Consider the following 18,601-nt stretch of genomic DNA (forward strand, 5'->3'; position numbering starts at 1 on the left):
AGTTCCCTTGCCCCTTCTACTGTGTGAGACATAGTTAGAAGGTAGCTATTTATAATCCAGAAAGTAGGCTGTTGCCAGACACCAAATCTGCCAGTGCCTTCCTCCTGGACTTCCCAGCCCACAGAACCATGAGAAATCAGTTTCTGCTGTTTATATGCTATCCAGTCTGAAATATTTTTGTTATAAAAGCCCCAAAAGACTAAGATATATGTATTTTTTTATTTATCTTTATCAATTAATTTTCTTCACATAAATGCAGGTCTCTCTATGAGCATAATAAATAGTCACATACGTGGTAATACTTAAGAGGCATCAAATATCTCTTCTGCCACAACCAATCTGTCACATTTCCACCAGGATTCCATTTATGCTTTAGTATTCCTTCTGAACTGGGCAGTATTTTCCACAGTTGGATTTTAGAAATACAAATCTACAGAAATTCATTTAAGACAAAGAAGTTTCCTGTCAAGTATGTTTAAGAAACCCCATTTGAAGATTCCCATTGTACAGGCCTATATTAAAGGACCTGACAAGTCCTGTAGACATAAATATTTCACTAAACTTAACCCAGCATTTCTTAAACCTATTTAAATCACTTATTTATTTATTTTTATTTAAACAAATGTCTAATGCAATTTATGAAATGATGCGATAGAAACAAGAAGATCCTGATAAAATGTAAACATGTTTTCTGGAAGAGTGGCGCTAAATTATACCGAAAGTCTTAACGTTGTCAATAGGTTCTTGGAACGGTGGGAAAAGATGTATAATGAAACCACAGTTTTATCATAGGCTGATCGATATAAACAAGAGTTTGATTCCTACAGCATTTCATCAACGTTACAGTGAAATGACGCTGAACAAAAGGACTTCTTGGAGAACCTGCTGTAGCTATGAACACTTTTACAAGTCACAATGTAACACAGTGAGAGAAAGTGACCCTGAGAGAAAGAAGTCAGTCCTTTGTTGATGTTATCATGATTCCTCCTCACAGCAGCCTGGGATAAGACGTGTGGCAGTGATTCACAGGCTTAGAAGGGCAGAAAATCACCGTGTGGATATATGAACCATGCAGATCCCAAGGCCCAATTTTACACACCCTGATTCAGAAGCACAGAGGTGGTGCTGGGAATCTCCCGTTTTTAGGAAGCATATCAGTGACTTAGAAGCTGGTGGTGGGTGAACACACTTTGAGAAACACTGTATGTAGGGTGAAGTGGAGAGAAAAGGGAACAATAGAGAAGAAACAGCAAGAGCTGGAAGCAGCTGCCTTATTTTTTCTACCATTCAGAAAGTTCACATAGAACTTTTGCTGGGCCCAGGGAAGCTAATTGGGGCCCTTGCCGTTGTCTGTCCAAGTCCTACTGGGCTGCTCCACACTGTTAAATCCAGCCTCAGCCATGGGTCATCATTTCCAAGATGATACAGAAACTCTTACGTGAGCCGATTTATTGTTACCAATATTTTCATTTAAGCACTTTGATCAATACCCAACAACTCAATTAAAGCATACAAATGCCTCCCCAGGGAAGCCCACTAAATATCCCCCCAACTTCTTTTTTAAAGCTTATTTAATTTTTTAAGGAAACACAACTTTCTAAAATGTGTGTATCCGTCTGATTCTGGTTTTAGAAGGGAAATGAAATTTGTCACACTGCCATACATCATTTCCCTCGCAGTACAATGTCCCATCTGTGTGTCAAGTACAAAAGAAAAGCATTTTGTGAAAAATTGCTAAAGAAGTAATGATTTTTGTCCTCAACTCTTTGTTTTGCCTTTCAATAAAGAAGGCGACATGTGCCACAAATGATGTATTATTGTTTAGGTACAACCCCAGTAACACAGTGCATAAGCAAAACCATGTTTCACAGCAGAGAAACTATAGTTTACTGCCCCTATGGCTCTGATGAGAATATAATGTTCTACAGTTTATAAATGCTTTGAGGTCAATACATATTTGCTTCAGCTTGTTCATCCAATGAGCAGGGGATCCAAAAATATATCAAGCTTTTAGACAGCTCCCTGGAAGCTGGACTGGGGCAGGAGTGATGGAAACGTTCCATGGAAACAAACCCCTTTGTCAGCCGGAGATGAGATAATTAGATCCAGGTAATACATTGGAGCCCCAACAGGGAGCCGCCAAGCAAACATGTCATCTTTATGGACCTTTCTTGCCCTGCACAGCAACTGTGGCCTAAGACAGTAAGCATAGAGGGATTCATTGGTGTCCAGCAATGCCCACTGTCCCTCAGTCACCCTTATTGTCAGGAGACCTTTCCTCCTATGGAGTAAACCAAAAAGGCAGAACAACAGGACCGCCTCTTTTTAATTACTTTTCTTCAGTCCTCCACCAATATTTTGTTTTCTTTTTCTTTAAAATATGCCTTTAGTACGATACTTAGATTCACCTGAGACTCTAGTTATATCGATTTTGAAAAATCCTCTCTCTCTTATTTAAAATGGCTCTCATGTTGGGAATGCTTGTAACCTGCAGACAGAAACAGTCACTTTTTGCAACTCTTTGAATTGAGTATAAAAGAACATTTTTTTTCCTTTCACAATGATTTCAATTGGATAGTTATCAGCACGGTACCAAACTAGGGATACAGAAATAAAAATGAGCACACTCAAGTTGGGGAAGATTTTACAATAGTATTTTGTAAGTAATAAATTTATTATGTTTGTAAGAAGCACAATGAAAGAAGCGTACAGGTGCTTTCCAAGAGAGAAATAGGGACTGTTTGAGAAATCAGGGACTGCTTTCCTGAGAAAATGATGTTAGACTAAAACCTAAAGGTAAAGTAAGACTTATGTGAAGGAGGATGAATGAAAGAATGATAGCCCTTGGAATGAGGGAACTTATCTTAACAGGGGTAAATTCATGTATAAAATGCAGACAGGTAGGAAGAGCTAGCACCAGCATCACCACCACCATCATCATTACCACCAGTATCACTAGCATTATTATCAACATTAAAATTGTAGTAAAGCTACTAAAAGTCATCTCTAAAGCTTAATATTCCCTTGAAAGAGAGGTATTATGGTCCCAATTAAAAATAGGAATAATTTTCACTTTTTTTTTGTTTTAACTTGCATAGGTTAACTTGGTGATGAGTGGCAGATTGTATATTTTAACCAAATAAGTCTGATTTCAAAACTTGTGAGCTCATAATATTAATATACATTTAAGTACAATAGGTTTCTAATACTACTTTAAATGAATATTATTGCATTTTAAATCTCAAATGCTAACCAATGTTGCATATTTAAGACATTTATTTAACTTCTTCATTACTATTATTTGATTTGAAAGTTTTCTTTAAACTTTTTCAAATGCCAAATATAAGGAGTTTGACGTCACTAAATAAATGTGAATACATATGTGTTGGATATTGTGAGTTGTAAAACTTAAAAAAAAATATAAACAAGATTGTGTAAAAGTATAAAATGTGTCTTATTAATTGAACACTCAAACACATAATTATATAGACAGGATTTTGAAAATGACATATTACATATGATTCTAAGTAGGATATTATCTGCAATATATAATGGTATTCATTTTTTTTAATGTGGATGAAACCTGGGAAGGAAAGTGACTCATATATGATCATTTCAGTATGAGGATTTATGACAATTTATTAAGCACTTACCATGTCCTAGACTGAGTTATACAGTGGGGCTGAAAAGATGACTAGAATGAGGCCCCTGCCCTTGAAAAGTTTATCATCTATCATAGAGAAAGAATGAATTAAGACAACTTCTTTAAGATGTGATGTTAGGATAAAATTTGCAGCATGCTATGGAAACAGAAAGAATGGACATGAGAATTTAACCAGAAGAGGAGGAAACTTTCATCCAAGCAGAGTCTAGCTTGAGTATGAATGCAAGAAAGTTCGTAGAACTTAAGGAATGAAAGCAGTCTGATGTGTTAAAGCATGAAGAGACATGAAGAGAGGACAATGGCTGCACAGATAACAAGGGCCTGAAGAGCGAAGGTTTTAGATACTATGACAAGTTGCTTAGACTCAGCAATGGCAGCCACTGGGTCGTTTTCAGCCTGGAAGTGGACAGACCATATCTGTTTCTTCAGTAAATGGAAGAGATGGTATAGTGGTGTGAAGCAGAGGTCAGATTTGAAAAGGGCTAGCCTGGAGTCATTATGTCCAAATAAGAGCCTGGTGCAGTCACCCAGGCATAGAATAAAAGCAATGAGAGCAAACATGGAGATGAGATGTCCCACTGAAGAAATATAGAGAGGTAATGTCAATAGGATTTAATATTTTTATTTGAACGATTAGGTAGAGGGTGGTACATAGGGGAAAAAAGAAGAAGCATATTTAAGAGCAAAAGCATAAATGGTGGACATTTATATTTTATGAAGTTTGGATGCCTGTAGGACTTCCAAAAATACATCAAGCAGGCAATCTACTATATAAATATTAGTCAAACATCAGTGGGAGAGCCAAGTTACACACAGAGCTCTTGATTTCCAGTCTATTATTCATTCCAATATAATTTACTATCTTCTAGGGTCACCAAGGTTTCCCCTAAGCTGCTTTTTAAGAGCTGGGATTAGAGTGTCATCTAATAAGACAACAGAAGTCATATAATGAAATCGTCACTTAGCTCTTACCCATAATAAAGACTGAAAAATAAATAACTCAATGTCTCTGTGTTTGGCTCACAGTGATTGCCTTTTAGAATCAGGGCAAAACTTGTGGTATAGTCTAGTGTACCAATTAATTAACACTAAAAAATAAATAGATGAATCTACGTATAACCCAGTTATACTCTTTGGATCGTCCCAATCCCTCTGGACATTTGAAATTGTACATTCCTTTAAAAACAAAATAAAATAGCTGGAGTCACCATCCCATGCACAGTGGGAGAATTCATGTTCTCCCTAAGATTACTATTGATGACTCAGAACAATATAGCTTTGTGGTTTAAAAGCCAGTTTTCAGGGTCAGATTGTGTTTCAATCCATAATATGCTATTTACAGCTGTGTGATTCTGAGTAAGTTTCTGAAGCTCTGTGTGCCTCACTTTTCTTATATGTAAAATAGAAACAATATTACCTACCAAAGAAGTTTTTCAGGGGTTAAAAGAGAGATCTGTTTGGAGTGATCAGAAAAATGTCTGGAACATAGCAAACACTCAATGAATGTAACTTATGATGTTCTCATGTCACTTCCTTTACTCGTTTCCTCTGTACACTAAGTCTTAGCTCTTAGTAGCATTCCCTTCTCTTTCACTAGTCCTTGAAAACATGTCCTTCAGACTCCCCAGCCTCTATCCAAAGCACCTCTCACTTTAAGACCCAGAGTGATTTGGCTTTAATCATTCAGAATGTGCTTGAAATGTAGAAAAGGGAGGCTGCCTCTTCCATTGCCATCAATGCCCATAAGGTGGTTTTCCTAGATAAAGGGGGTGTTCTCTTTTCCGGGAGGAGGCAGAGCAGTTGATCCATAGGCCTGTACTTTGTTTCCCTCCCTGGGGACCAAGCTTGATGACTCCAGTCCAGGGTTATTTCTGAGACTGGGCACTGCCTTTTCCCTGTGCTACAACTGATGCTGATCCTGTAGCTGTTGATACAATCTGTGCATAAACTGAGGTCTCATGAAAATAAATTGATTGAGATGGAAATCTGTGAATTTTGTAAAATTGTGTATTTTTGACAAAAGTTACATTATAAAAAGGACAGAGCAGAGATATGGAATAATTTATACGGATGATCCCAGGGGATAGTAAATAAATGACAGAGTAAAGCCTGAGCCAAACTATCTTCTATTAAAGTTTCTTCATTGTTATTCAACTGAATTTCCTCCCACTCCCAAGTGGAAACTATTTGCACAAAACAAAAATATTAGAAGTAGAATCCTAGGCATTTGGGCAGTGAAAGAAAACCTTGTTAAAACTTGAGAGTAGAGTTGGCTTTAGGCAAAATTGTCAAGATTCTCTTTGTCACCTTTCTGCATCTCTCTCATTTCCTTGTTCTTTGCAAACTTTCCTCTTTCTCAGATGTCTTCATTTTCCCAGTCCAGTATGCCTGTTAATAATTAGTAATTCCTTTGGCATTAAGTGCTAGGCATTAGGTACTGGGAACACATATGCATATATGTTCAGGCCTTCCAAGAGCTTCCATCAACATGTAAAAACCCAGCCAAGCTGAAAAACACAAGAAAAAATGAAACAAAACAAAATATACATACAGAGAGATATCAATAAAGCTCAGAGAAACAGAGTTGTCCGTTGTGGTGTCAGGGTTTTTTTGTTATTCTGTGTTTGTTTAGTTGATTGGTATTCATTTTTTATTTATTTGTTTTGTTATTTTGGTCTGGGAAATGAGCCTCTAAGATGAAAATAATCAATCTCCTTTCTCACTGGCTTTCAGATAACTGAAGAAATACCCCTGGGCTTATAATCAGTGGATTTGCCCATCCCAAAGTAAAAAGTTACTATTTTTATATCTTTAAATTTTTCAGCATCTAATGCAAGGAATAGACCTTGTGATTCTTCACTCAGCCAATCAAATAGCCTGGCTGGCACACACATACAAGAGGCAAACTGAAAGCCGGTAGAATTCCACGAGTATACAAGTTGTTTACTTGCAACAAATTTGATTTGTATCTTTATCTAAAAATAATTTACAGCAATTAATTTTAAAAATCACTAACATTTAAAAAACAAACAAGATGCATAAAAAGAAAAATAATAAACAAATACAATCACTAAACATTATTTATTATTTATATTTAATACATTACATTAAATTAATAAGAAACTCTATCCACTTATGAAACCAGAACAGGTTTTTATACCATGCATCTTTATATGAGAACATTATACATTCCACTAAAACACATTAAAGCAAGAGAAGTGAAAGAATATAAAATTATTGTGACATTGTATCCTTTTCATTCATATGTCAAGAACCACATAATATAAATTTGTCCCATTTCTGGTGGCTTCAGCTGTAATTATTTGGTTAAGGAGGTGTCTGACAGTTTTCTCTACTGCAAAGTTGCTATTTTTCCTTTGTAATTAACAAATGCCTTGTAGAGCAATATTTTGATATGTTTAGAAATGTTTGATATGTAAATATCATGTATCTCATTAGCATCAGCCACCAGTGTTAGCATCCATTTCCTAGTCTGAATCAAGTATTTCTATAATGGTTGTCCTAAATGGTGATTTTCTAATTGCATTATTTCTTCTACATTTATCAGTTGGCATTCACATTTCCAATAGCTTTAGTGTACATATATGAAATATATAATGAGAAAAACAATAAATGCTATTAAAATTATGAATGAACATATCTTACCTCTTTATCTGTTATATTTAGAGTTGAGAATTCTTCATTATTTTGATTCGCAAATTAATTGACTAAAAAAAGAGATAATTCAGTCATTTAACTTCTATTACACCAAGTCATCTATTTGAATCCCACCTCCTCTTGATTGTTTATGAGATTACTTTTTTTTATTGTTTAAAGTATTACCTGTCTCCTTTTTTCCCTGATTAACCACCCGCCACTCCCACCCCCGAGAGCAAGCCCCCACCGCCCAATGTCTGTGTCCATTGGTCATGGTAATATGCATGCATACAAGTCCTTTGGTTGATCTCTAACCACCCCTCCCCTGCCCTCTCCCCAAGGTTGGATGGTCTGCTCAGTGCCACCTTGTCTCTGGATCCATTTTTGTTCATCAATTTATGTTGATCATTATATCCCACATATGAGTGAAGTCATGTGATATTTATCTTTCTCCGACTGGCTTATTTTGCTTAGCATAATGCTCTCCAGTTCCATCCATGCTGTTGCAAATGGTAAAAGTTCCTTATTTTTTATAGCAGTGTAGTATTCCATTGTGTAGATGTACCACAGTTTTTTAATCCACTCATCTGCTGATGGGCACTTAGGCTGTTTCCAGATCTTAGCTATTGTAGATTGTGCTGCTATGAACATAGGGGTGCATATAACCTTTCTGATTGGTGTTCCTGGTTTCTTGGGATATAGTCCTAGACGTGGGATCACTGGGTCAAATGGGAGTTCCATTTTTTTGAGGAAACTCCATACTGTCTTCCATAGTGGCTGCACCAGTCTGCATTCCCACCAGGAGTGCAAGAGTGTTCCTTTTTCACCACATCCTCGCCAGCACTTGTCGTTTGTGGATTTGTTGATGATAGCCATTCTGACAGGTGTGAGATGGTACCCCATTGTTGTTTTGATTTGCATCTCTCGGATGATTAGTGACTTTGAGTATGTTTTCATATGTCTCTCGGCCTTCTTTATGTCCTCTTTCAAAAAGTGTCTATTTAGGTCCTTTGCCCATTTTTTGATTGAATTGTAGGAGTTCCTGTAAATGTTGGAGATTAAACCCTTATCAGATATAACATTGGCAAATATGTTCTCCCATGCAGTGGGCTTTCTTGTTGTTTTGTTGATGGTTTCTTTTGCTGTGAAGAAGCTTTTTATTTTGATGTAGCCCCATTTGTTTATTTTTCTCCTTAGTTTCCATTGAACTAAGAGCTGTATGCTGTGTCCTGGATGAAAGGAGAAAAGTCTTTAAGGTGGAAACAAGAATTTCTAGTTCCAAGGCAAAATATTTATAGCATGACAACAACCAAGGAGTAACTGACAAAAGCAGCAGTAGCATTTGTCTTTAAATTATTTCCTAGACTCAGATAGTACGGCATGGGTCTTATTTATTGCAAATGCTGTGTAAGCAACACGACTCCTGAACTCCCAGTTGCTTCTTGCCTGTATTCTGGAAGAGTTCAACCTGCATATGGGAAATATATTGGAGAAAAATATGTTGAGATTTAATAGGAGCTGCATTTTTTACAGTGAGTCTAGGAAAGTCTTGCTATGCTAGCAAAAGATGTGGCCCTGGTATTAAAGTGCATATTGAGAAAGTGAGTACTATCTGGTGCAGTTCTGCATATCTCACTCCTTTAATCAAGCCAGGACAAGTGATGACTAAAATCTGACCACACACTCTTTTAAAATGTTCTGTTTTCTCATCATTCTGGTCATCCTAGGGAAGGGATCTCAGTGTTTTGTTTTGTTTCTTCTCATCATATTATTTTGGGTGTTATTGGTGTAGATATAATGATAGAGATAGGGATAGGGACATAAACATTTTAATTGATTGTTCCTTTTAAATGTTTGCTATTTGAAGATGGGTTCATAAAGTTCATCAACATAGGTTCATTGTATAGAATGATGAGGTAAAGGGGTAAGAGTTCTAGAACAGGAAGGGCAAGTAGATGCCATCTAGTGCACCCGTCTCACTTACAAAAATAATAATAATAAGGAAATTGAGGCTCAGAAAATGAGATGTGCATAACTCATGGTGTGAAGTGGAGGTAGCAATTGAGGCTCCCTGCCACCTGCTACAAGGCTCAAGAACTGCCATCCCTATGGCTCATCTGAACCAGGCACAACACACCTCTGGGGCTACATTAAGAAAGTCCAACTTTCTGCAGAGGTGACGTATAAATTCACCAATTAGGATTGTCATATAAAATGAAGGATGTCCACTTATATTTGAATTTCAAATTAAAATAATTTCAGTAAGTCCTAAATATTTTATGGGACATATTTATGCTTTAAAAATTATTTCTTGTGTATCTGAAACATAAAAAAATAAAAAATAAATAAAATGGTTACCAATAATAAAGTAGTTCAAGAAACTGAAGATCACAACTTGAAAAAATACTATGTTATCATTAAAAGTTATGTATAGAAAGATGAAACTTTTAAAAATATGTATTTTTAATTGATTTCAGAACAGAAGAGAGAGAGAGAGAGAGAGAGAGAGAGAGAGAGAGAGAAATATCAATAATGAGAGAGAACCATTGATCATTGATCAGCTGCCTCCTGCACTCCCCACATTGGGTATTGAGCCTGCAATCGTGCATATGCCCTGACCAGGAATCGAATCGTGACCTCCTGGTTCATAGGTCAACACTCAACCACTGATGATCAACTTACATGTGGAATCTAATGAACAACATAAATTAATGAACAAAACAGAGGGAAGGGGGGTAGAGATTAATAACCAAAGAACTTATATGCATATATACATAACCCATAGACACAGATGATAGTGTGGAGAAGGCCTGGGGGACGGGCAGGACTGGGGTGGAGCAGGTCAATGGGGGAGAAAGAGGGATATCTCTAATACTTTCAAAAATAAAGACAACTAAGAAGAAAGAAAGATGAAACTCAACTAACTCAGATCATTTCAATGGTAAGAGAAAAGTTTATCATAATTATTTTAATTATTTAAATGAAAATGTTATATCCAAAAAGTGGAACTATTAGTTATTTTTAACTTGTTGTTCATGCTTTTAAATTTTTTACAATATACTTTGCTAGTCAGAAAAATCTTATATTTACTTTATGAATTTCATCAAATAAAGAAATGAACTTAATCATGCCATAGGCTTGGAAAAGTAGAATTAGAGCAATTGGGACCTCAGTCAGTCACAAGTACTAAAACTAAGAAACTTTAATTTTGCAGTTATATGATACTCTGAAGTTGTAAAAGTTTCATAGTTACTTTAGAATAGGAAATTTTCTCATGCTTGCCGATGATGATGTAAATCTTACTCTGGGGTCTTTTTACTTCTCTGCATATTTCTCATGGTGCCTAATAAATTGGTCACTGCTAAACACAAGTAGTATCTTAATGTTATAATTTTAATACAACCTGACTTAGCAGACAGTTCCTAGGCACATAGAGGATATAAAGATGAGAATTTAAATGATGCCAATTTGTACATGGGAGCACGTGAGTTGGTTAGAAGTGTTGCTCAAGTATGGACAGGAGAGTCTTCTTTTAAACACTTTCCAGAGCAACACCTAATTTCAGTAAATCCAAACTTCTCAGAGAGCAGGATGGGTGATGTCAGGAAAGAAGGCAAAAGAAAAGCAACCCCTCTATCCAAGCAGGTAGAGAGTCTTTATCTTTAGAACTAGGAAATTACAAATGAATGCAGGAAAGATCAGCTACCATTGGCTCACTGTCTACATGGAAGCAGCCAAGTCCTATTCAAATTGTAGAAGCTTTAAATGGCAGAGCTTTCCATTAGTACTTGCCCCCCTAAACTTGGCTGATACAAATACCTACAAATATATATTAAAATGATGTATGTCCCAGCTCCTAGTGGGTTTAGGGAACCAAGATTAGTTGTAAATTAAAACCATACTTACTCTATCAAGCAGAGAGAGGCTCATGGTTGGCCTGATCAGGTTCTGGGTTTAGGTTTTACAGGGCTGAATCCAAGGTAATTCTGCCAGACAAATAAGAAGTAAAATCCAGAAGGCAGGCCAGGAAAAGACTGCAAAGTGGGGAAGAGGTGTGGGGGGTGAGGGGAGAGATCCAGACAGTGAGAGGAGGCAAAGTCAGATGCCAGACCTAGAAGTCAGCAGTAGGAGGTAAAGTCCCAAAGTTAGATCAGAACCAACTGATGAGGGAATGAAATGACAGGTGTGTAGTTCAGAAATGGGTTTGATTTGCTTGCAGTTCCAGGGCTAGCAGGGACCTTCGTCATCTAGGATAAGTCACATTTTCCTCTGGGTCTCAGTTTCTTCACTAATAAAAGAACAAAATATCAACTGCCCTCTTTTTCACTCTGTAGTTATTTAGAAAACAAGTCTCTTAAAAAGTAAAGAGTAAGGAATTTCCTATAAAAGGAATAACAATAATTCTAATTCAAAATGTGAATATGACAGTTTAATTATTTTTAATTATTGAACACATTATAAGCTAAAAATTCCTTACCTCCTAACTCCCTGTCCCCCACCCCTTGACTTTCCATCACCAAAAAGTGGCCCCTTTTCTTTTAGACAAAGCCCATCAATGTAGATTTACTGAGGATCATGTCCCTTATTCACTTATTCCTTATCTAGAGGCCCAGTGCACAAAATTTGTGTGTGGGGGAGGAGGGCCCTCAGCCCAGCCTGCACCCTCTCCAATCCAGGACCCCTCGGGGGATGTTTGACTGCAGGTTTAGGCCCAATCCCACAGGGATCCCACAGGGATCAGGCCTAAACCGGCAGTTGGACATCCCTCTCGCAATCCTGGAACACTGGCTCCTAATTGCTCACCTGCCTGCCTGGTTGCCCCTAACTGCACCCCCCTACCAGCCTGATTGCTCCTAACTGCCCCCCTGCTGGCCTGGTCTCCCATAACTGTCCCCCGCTGCCGGCCAGGTTGCCCCCAACTGACCCCTCCATGCCAGCCTGGTTGACCCTAACTGCCTCCCTGCTGGCCTGGTCACCCTCAACTGCCCCCCCTGCTGGCCTGGTCACCCCCAACTGCCCCCCCTGCTGACTTTGTCACCCCTCATGTCCCCCCCACCGGCCTGGTTGCCCCACACAGCCTGCTGTTCAGTCGTTTGGTCATCCCTCACTAAGCCCCCTGCCGGCCTGGTCACCTCATGCAGCCTGTTCAGTCATCCGTTTAGTTGTTTTGGTTGCGATGGTCGCTTAGGCTTTTATATATATAGATTCAACAGATTTTTCTCCCTTAATTCATTCTTTTCTTCAACTTTTTCCTCTCTTCTTGCTCCTTTTCAGCATATAAAAATGCTTATTACTCTCATCTAAAAAAATAAAAAAGGTTTGTTTTGCTTGCATCTATTATAATCACTCCATTTTTCAATTTTTTCAGAAGGACTAGTGGACAGTCTTGGTTGTTTCAGAAACTGCATTATGGGTTCTACACTCAACACACTGAAATGATTATCACTAGAATAAAAACTAATAATGACAATAATTACAATGGTAAAGAATCCAGCAATAAATTATACTATGTGGGAAGTACCATGAAAATGTCTCCATAGCAGCTCTAAAAAGTAGGCAAAAATTTTACTTCCTTTTACAAATGAGGACTTGAGACCTAAAATATTGAGATAACTTGCCTAAAGACACAGAACTAATCAGTGTTGGAACCAGGACTGCACCTCAGGCCTACCAAATGAGTGTTTCCTCCTAAATTCCATAATATTTACACAGATCCCTACTGTCCATCTTCCTCAGGCATAGCAATCTCAACAAGTCCAAAATCAAATCCATAATCTCCTCTCTAGATCTGTATCCTTTGCAGGAGACCTCACACTGCCTATCCCTTTGAAAGGTACTGATACCATTGTAATTAACCTAGTTATTTATAACAGGAAAGGAACAAAGGGAAAGCCAGATATTATAGACATATTCCCTGCAATACTTGTTTGTCAATCACACATGGGAACAAAGGTCATTGGCCAGATGGGTGTGGCCACTGCAAGCACTCATAGATTTGGGATATTCAATCCCTTGAACAAAGGAATTCACTCTCTTGTGCTTTCGGGACCCCTGGGACTTTTGCTACATGGGCTGTGCTCTCCTGTATTCTTCTGTGTGGCCCACGGCCATGTAGACCCCCACACACAATGGAATAATGGATGCAACTACCCTGATGTTGTACTGCACCCAATTGCAACATGGAACAGAAACTCTGGACTCTGACTTTGCTTCTGGCTTTACTGAAACCCCAGCTACACTTCATCTATGACTGGACTAAGAGAAATGGGACTTTAGAAGCCCATTGATGTAATTCCAGGCAAGTGAAAAATCACTCACTTCCTCCAATAACAGTACCACCTTTCATGTATTCCTTCTTGTGTTCAGCTCTTCCCAGTCCTACAAGAGAGCCACATGCTATTCTTAATTTTGCCTTATCTTTGAGGAGTCTTCTATAATTTCATTTCATAAAACTTATTGACCAGCTGCTATGTGGGGCATAGTTTAGAGACTACTGATACCAACCGATATAAAACATGATCTTTATACTCAACAAATATATAGTATAATCAACTGAGTTAGAAACAACAACTCAAAATGCTTGGAGGAAACTGTACAAGTCACTTAGTTTAACCTGAAGCATAACATAGAAATCTACTTTCTGATGCCCCTAATGAATGGGCATCTTAATTTTGCTTGGGCATGACCAATGAAGAGTAATTTGGGAAGTCTTCATATTAGAAATCTCTTTTTTATCTTGTGCTGAATTCGTTTTGTTGTTGTTCTACCCCCTGAAACTACAAATAATAAATGTAAGCACTTTATTCTTCTCTTTCCTTTAATTATTCAAAGCAGAAAACTACTGAGCCCTGCAATTATGCTTCTGGATTTCTTTATAATTCTGATTGAGCCAATGTGATAAAATACACCATATTATCATAATTATCAGTAATTATTAATTGAACCCCACTACAAGCCAAGAACTGTGCTAAGACATGTAGCATAGCTATGTAGTCATATCTACTTATATAAAAACCATGGGTGGTGTTCATCACATACAGACGAACAGTGACTTAGTGGAAGGAAGTCAGTCCTACAGGGGTTGTCTTGGCAGCCCTCCCCCAAGCTGTTTCCCAGAGCTGTTTCCTGTTTGAGGCAGGAACCTGCCCTGGGAGCATGGAGGCATGGAGGCAGAAAGTCTGCCGTGCCAGCATGGGGTGAACCTGAGTGGGGCGGCTGAAAGGCTTAGAAAAGACAGACAAGAAAATGAAAGCCGGGTCTTGGTGGGATGCTGCTTCTCTGAGAGACAGCGACCACGCCAACAGCCATGCCTTTATTTTATAGCAGATGCTACAAGGCAAAGTAAGGGCGTGACCAGGATGTTTACAAACATTCTCCTGAGTTTCAATCCTACTCAACTACATGCACCTGAACTCTATCAAGCCTACATCACTCAGGCACATGAGACCACGTGTTCGAACCATAGGTTCAAGCTTACAACTACAGCTGTTGGCTATAATTGTGCTGGGAGGGCCCTGCCCTCCAAGCTGGGACTTGCACGTGGCAATGAGAAGACTGTGCCATCTCATCAGTCCAAGGCTTGAACCTGTCCAAAACACTGTAGCGGCTCCCCACAATAAATTTTAATTCTGTTTCTTTGTTACTAATGTTGTGGCCCCACCCCATAACAATGAAACAAAGGAAAATTTCCCCATAGGATTTCTGAATGGTATTACTCCTTCGGGAATGCCGTGTCATAAATTAAAATTGAAAGTGGGTGCAATCATCATGCTATTGAGAAATCTCAATAGTAAACGAGGTCTTTGTAATGGTACCAGATTTATTATCAAAAGATTACGACCTAACATTATCGAAGCTGAAGTATTAACAGGATCTGCAGAGGGAGAGGCTGTTCTGATTCCAAGAATTAATTTGTCCCCATCTGACACTGGCCTCCCATTTAAATTGATTCGACGACGGTTTCCCATGATGCCAGCATTTGCGATGACTGTTAATAAATCACAAGGACAAACTCTAGACAAAGTAGGCATATTCCTACCTGAACCCGTTTTTGTACGTGGTCAGTTATATGTTGCTTTTTCTCAAGTTTGAAGAGCATGTGATGTTACAGTTAAAGTTCTAAATACTTCATCACAAGGGAAATTAGTCAAGCACTCTGAAAGTGTTTTCACTCTTAATGTGGTGTACAGGGAGATATTAGAATAAGTTTAATCACTTTATCAGTCATTGTTTGCATCACTGTTGTTTTTATATCATGTTTTTGTTGTTTTCATATCATGCTGCAAGTCATGGCAGATTTACTTTTTTTTTTCCAGCTTAGATTCTTTTAATTTTTTTAAAATATATTTTATTGATTTTTTACAGAGAGGAAGGGAGAGGGATAGAGAGTTAGAAACATCGATGAGAGAGAAACATCGATCAGCTGCCTCCTGCACACTCCCCACTGGGGATGTGCCCCCAACCAAGGTACATGCCTTTGACTGGAATCGAAACCGGGACCCTTGAGTCCGCAGGCCAATGCTCTATCCACTGAGCCAAACCAGTTAGGGCAATTAATTCCCGTTTAATGTGCATGAATTTTGTGCACCAGGCTACTAGTATCTATATAAGACATAGCTCTTGTCCTCAAAGATGTTATAGTGAATTTGGAGTGATAGTATATGTACACAAAACCAGATACTACCAATGATGAAAACTGAACTAAATGTCTTGTAAGCATAATAATTTGCTCTGAGAAGAGTCAGCTGTGACCAAACATGAAATAAGTACAAGATCTGGAATAATCATTACCCAAGAGAATGTAATAGGCACTTTTACTTTTTAAACTCTCTATATTTATTTATAATATACTAGAGGCCCAGTGCACAAAATTTGTGCACTCAGGGGACGGAGGGTGGGAATCCCTCAGCCCGGCCTGCATCCTCTTGCAGTCCAGGAGCCCTTGGGGGATATCCGACTGCCGCAGAGGTGGGAGAGGCTCCCACCACCGCTGCTGCGCTTGCCACCCGTGAGCCCAGCTTCTCGTGCTCCCCCTAAGGGAGTGCACTGACCACCTGGGGACAGCTTCTGCATTGAGCGTCTGCCCCCTGGTGGTCAGTGGGCATCATAGCGACTGGTCATTCTGCCATTTGGTCAATTTGCATATTAGCCTTTTATTATATAGGATGTAAGTACATATAACTTATATATAATACTAGAGGCCTGGTGCATGGATTCACGCACATTGAAAGAAAATTAATTAGAAGGTGGCTGGCAGGGCGGCACTGGGGCTCAAAGGGATCTGCAGAGTAAGCAGGGTCCCTCTGGCAGGTGGGGTCCCTTGGCCCAGCCTGCAGAGATTGGGCCAAAACCAGTTGTCCAACATCCCCCTAGGGGTCCCGTAGTGTGAGAGGGCACTCTGCAAAGTTGCTGTTGCTTGGTAGCTCCTGTGTGGAGCATCTTCCCCCCTGGTGGTCAGTGCACTTCATGTCTACCAGTCAGATGGTCAAATGGTCAGGCAGTTGCTTAGGCTTTTATATATATAGCTATTTATTTTATATATCTATCTTTATTCCTATTTATCTATCTATCTATCTATCTGTCTATTTATATCTTGTATGTAGAATGCTTAAGATCCAGGTTCAGTTTTGAAATACACACTTTCTAGTTCTCAGAAAATCCTCAATCACTCTTGCCCATTAACACCAGGTAGTGGTTCCAACTCAATTATTCTAAGACAAAAGGTTTATAAATATAACACTCTGTATGCATATAGTAACATGCATGCAGGAAATGAAATGGATCCTCATTAATTAAAAATCCTTTGACAAGCAAGATATAAAGAGTCAATAAAGAAAGATTAGAAAAAAGGAAAGGCTTTCTACTGGCATTACTTTGCAAACTTATCACAATATCTGTACATAAGAGTCAGGTTTAGAATTGTAATGAAATTTCTTGGAAGGTACCCATCTTTTGGAATAAAGGGTCAGGCCAGTTTCAAAATCTCAAATGATTACTTGCCAAAGTAAAACAAAAACAAAGCAAGCAAAGTCATTTCCTTCATGGTAGAATGAAAACTTTAGTTTATATGAAATAAATTAAAACAATATCAAAATAAATTTCAACTTTTTTATAGATAAACATGTTTCTCCAATATAGACAGTACAAACATTGGTACCACATCAGTTTTCAAAAGTAAATAATAAATATAATAAAACACTTATTTGTCATAATTTATTTCTTTCAAATATTAACTGTACATAGGAATGTCAGGTAAATTATTCATTAAAACATGAGGATAAATGGTCTAATGAGTTATAATTGTCAGATAATATATTGAAAGAAATAAAAAAGAAGATACATATTACCATAACCAAATTAAGTTATATATTAAAAATATACTTATTTTTTTTTGTTTGGCTTCAATTTTCTAAACTCTAATACACATTAACAAAGACCATCTTTATTGGGGAATGATAACTCTTTTTGTGTATTTTTTTGTATCTCTGTGTCTTGAAAATTTAATTTAAAATAAAAAATATATATGAATAAATATATTAGTCATCTCTGTTATAAGAAAAATGACCCCAGAATTTTAAATGACTTTTACTTACTATTTCTTAGTCATGTCAAATGTTGGAAGCTGAGTTTCTTGTGGTTTTTCTCCATGAAACTTAAAATTCTGGACTAATGGAGCACTTCTTATTTGGGACATGTATCCTCATGGCAGAGAGAAAAAGCAAGAGAACTGGCAAAAACATACAATGGCTTACCAAGTTTCTACCACACAGGCCTTATAACTGCCTGCTCACCATCATTACTAAGGCAAGTTCCATGACCAAGCCCAACTTCTTGAGCCCACAGGAGGCACAGATGTCACATGGCAATGAGTGGGTACTGGAAAAAGTAAGGATACTGAGTGAAATAACAGCACCTACCAGAGAGTATAACTATTCCATTCTGAGGGAATTTCTAGACTGAGTAAAGTGTGTTGATCATAAAGGGAACTTAAAAAAATGCATGTATATATTTTTTAATATGATGTAAAATGTATCTAGCAAGAATAAAAACCTAAAATTCTGGCCCGTTAGCTCACTCAATTGATTAGAGCAGTGGTCGGCAAACTCATTAGTCAACAGAGCCACATATCAACAGTACAACGATTGAAATTTCTTTTGAGAGCCAAATTTTTTAAACTTAAACTATATATGTAGATGCATTGTTATTAACTTAATTAGGGTACTCCTAAGCTGGCCTTTGCTAAAAACGTCCTCAATCTGATTGAGGTACGTTCGCTGAGGT

General features: G+C 37.9%; 1 pseudogene; it reads left to right on the forward strand.

The window, feature by feature from the left end:
* The window catches only part of LOC102255485, a 28,387-nt pseudogene that overhangs the window by 1,249 nt on the left and 8,537 nt on the right, over nucleotides 1–18,601 (forward strand).

This window comes from Myotis brandtii, unplaced genomic scaffold (genome assembly GCF_000412655.1).
Source record: "Myotis brandtii unplaced genomic scaffold, ASM41265v1 scaffold982, whole genome shotgun sequence".
Lineage (NCBI taxonomy): Eukaryota > Metazoa > Chordata > Mammalia > Chiroptera > Vespertilionidae > Myotis > Myotis brandtii.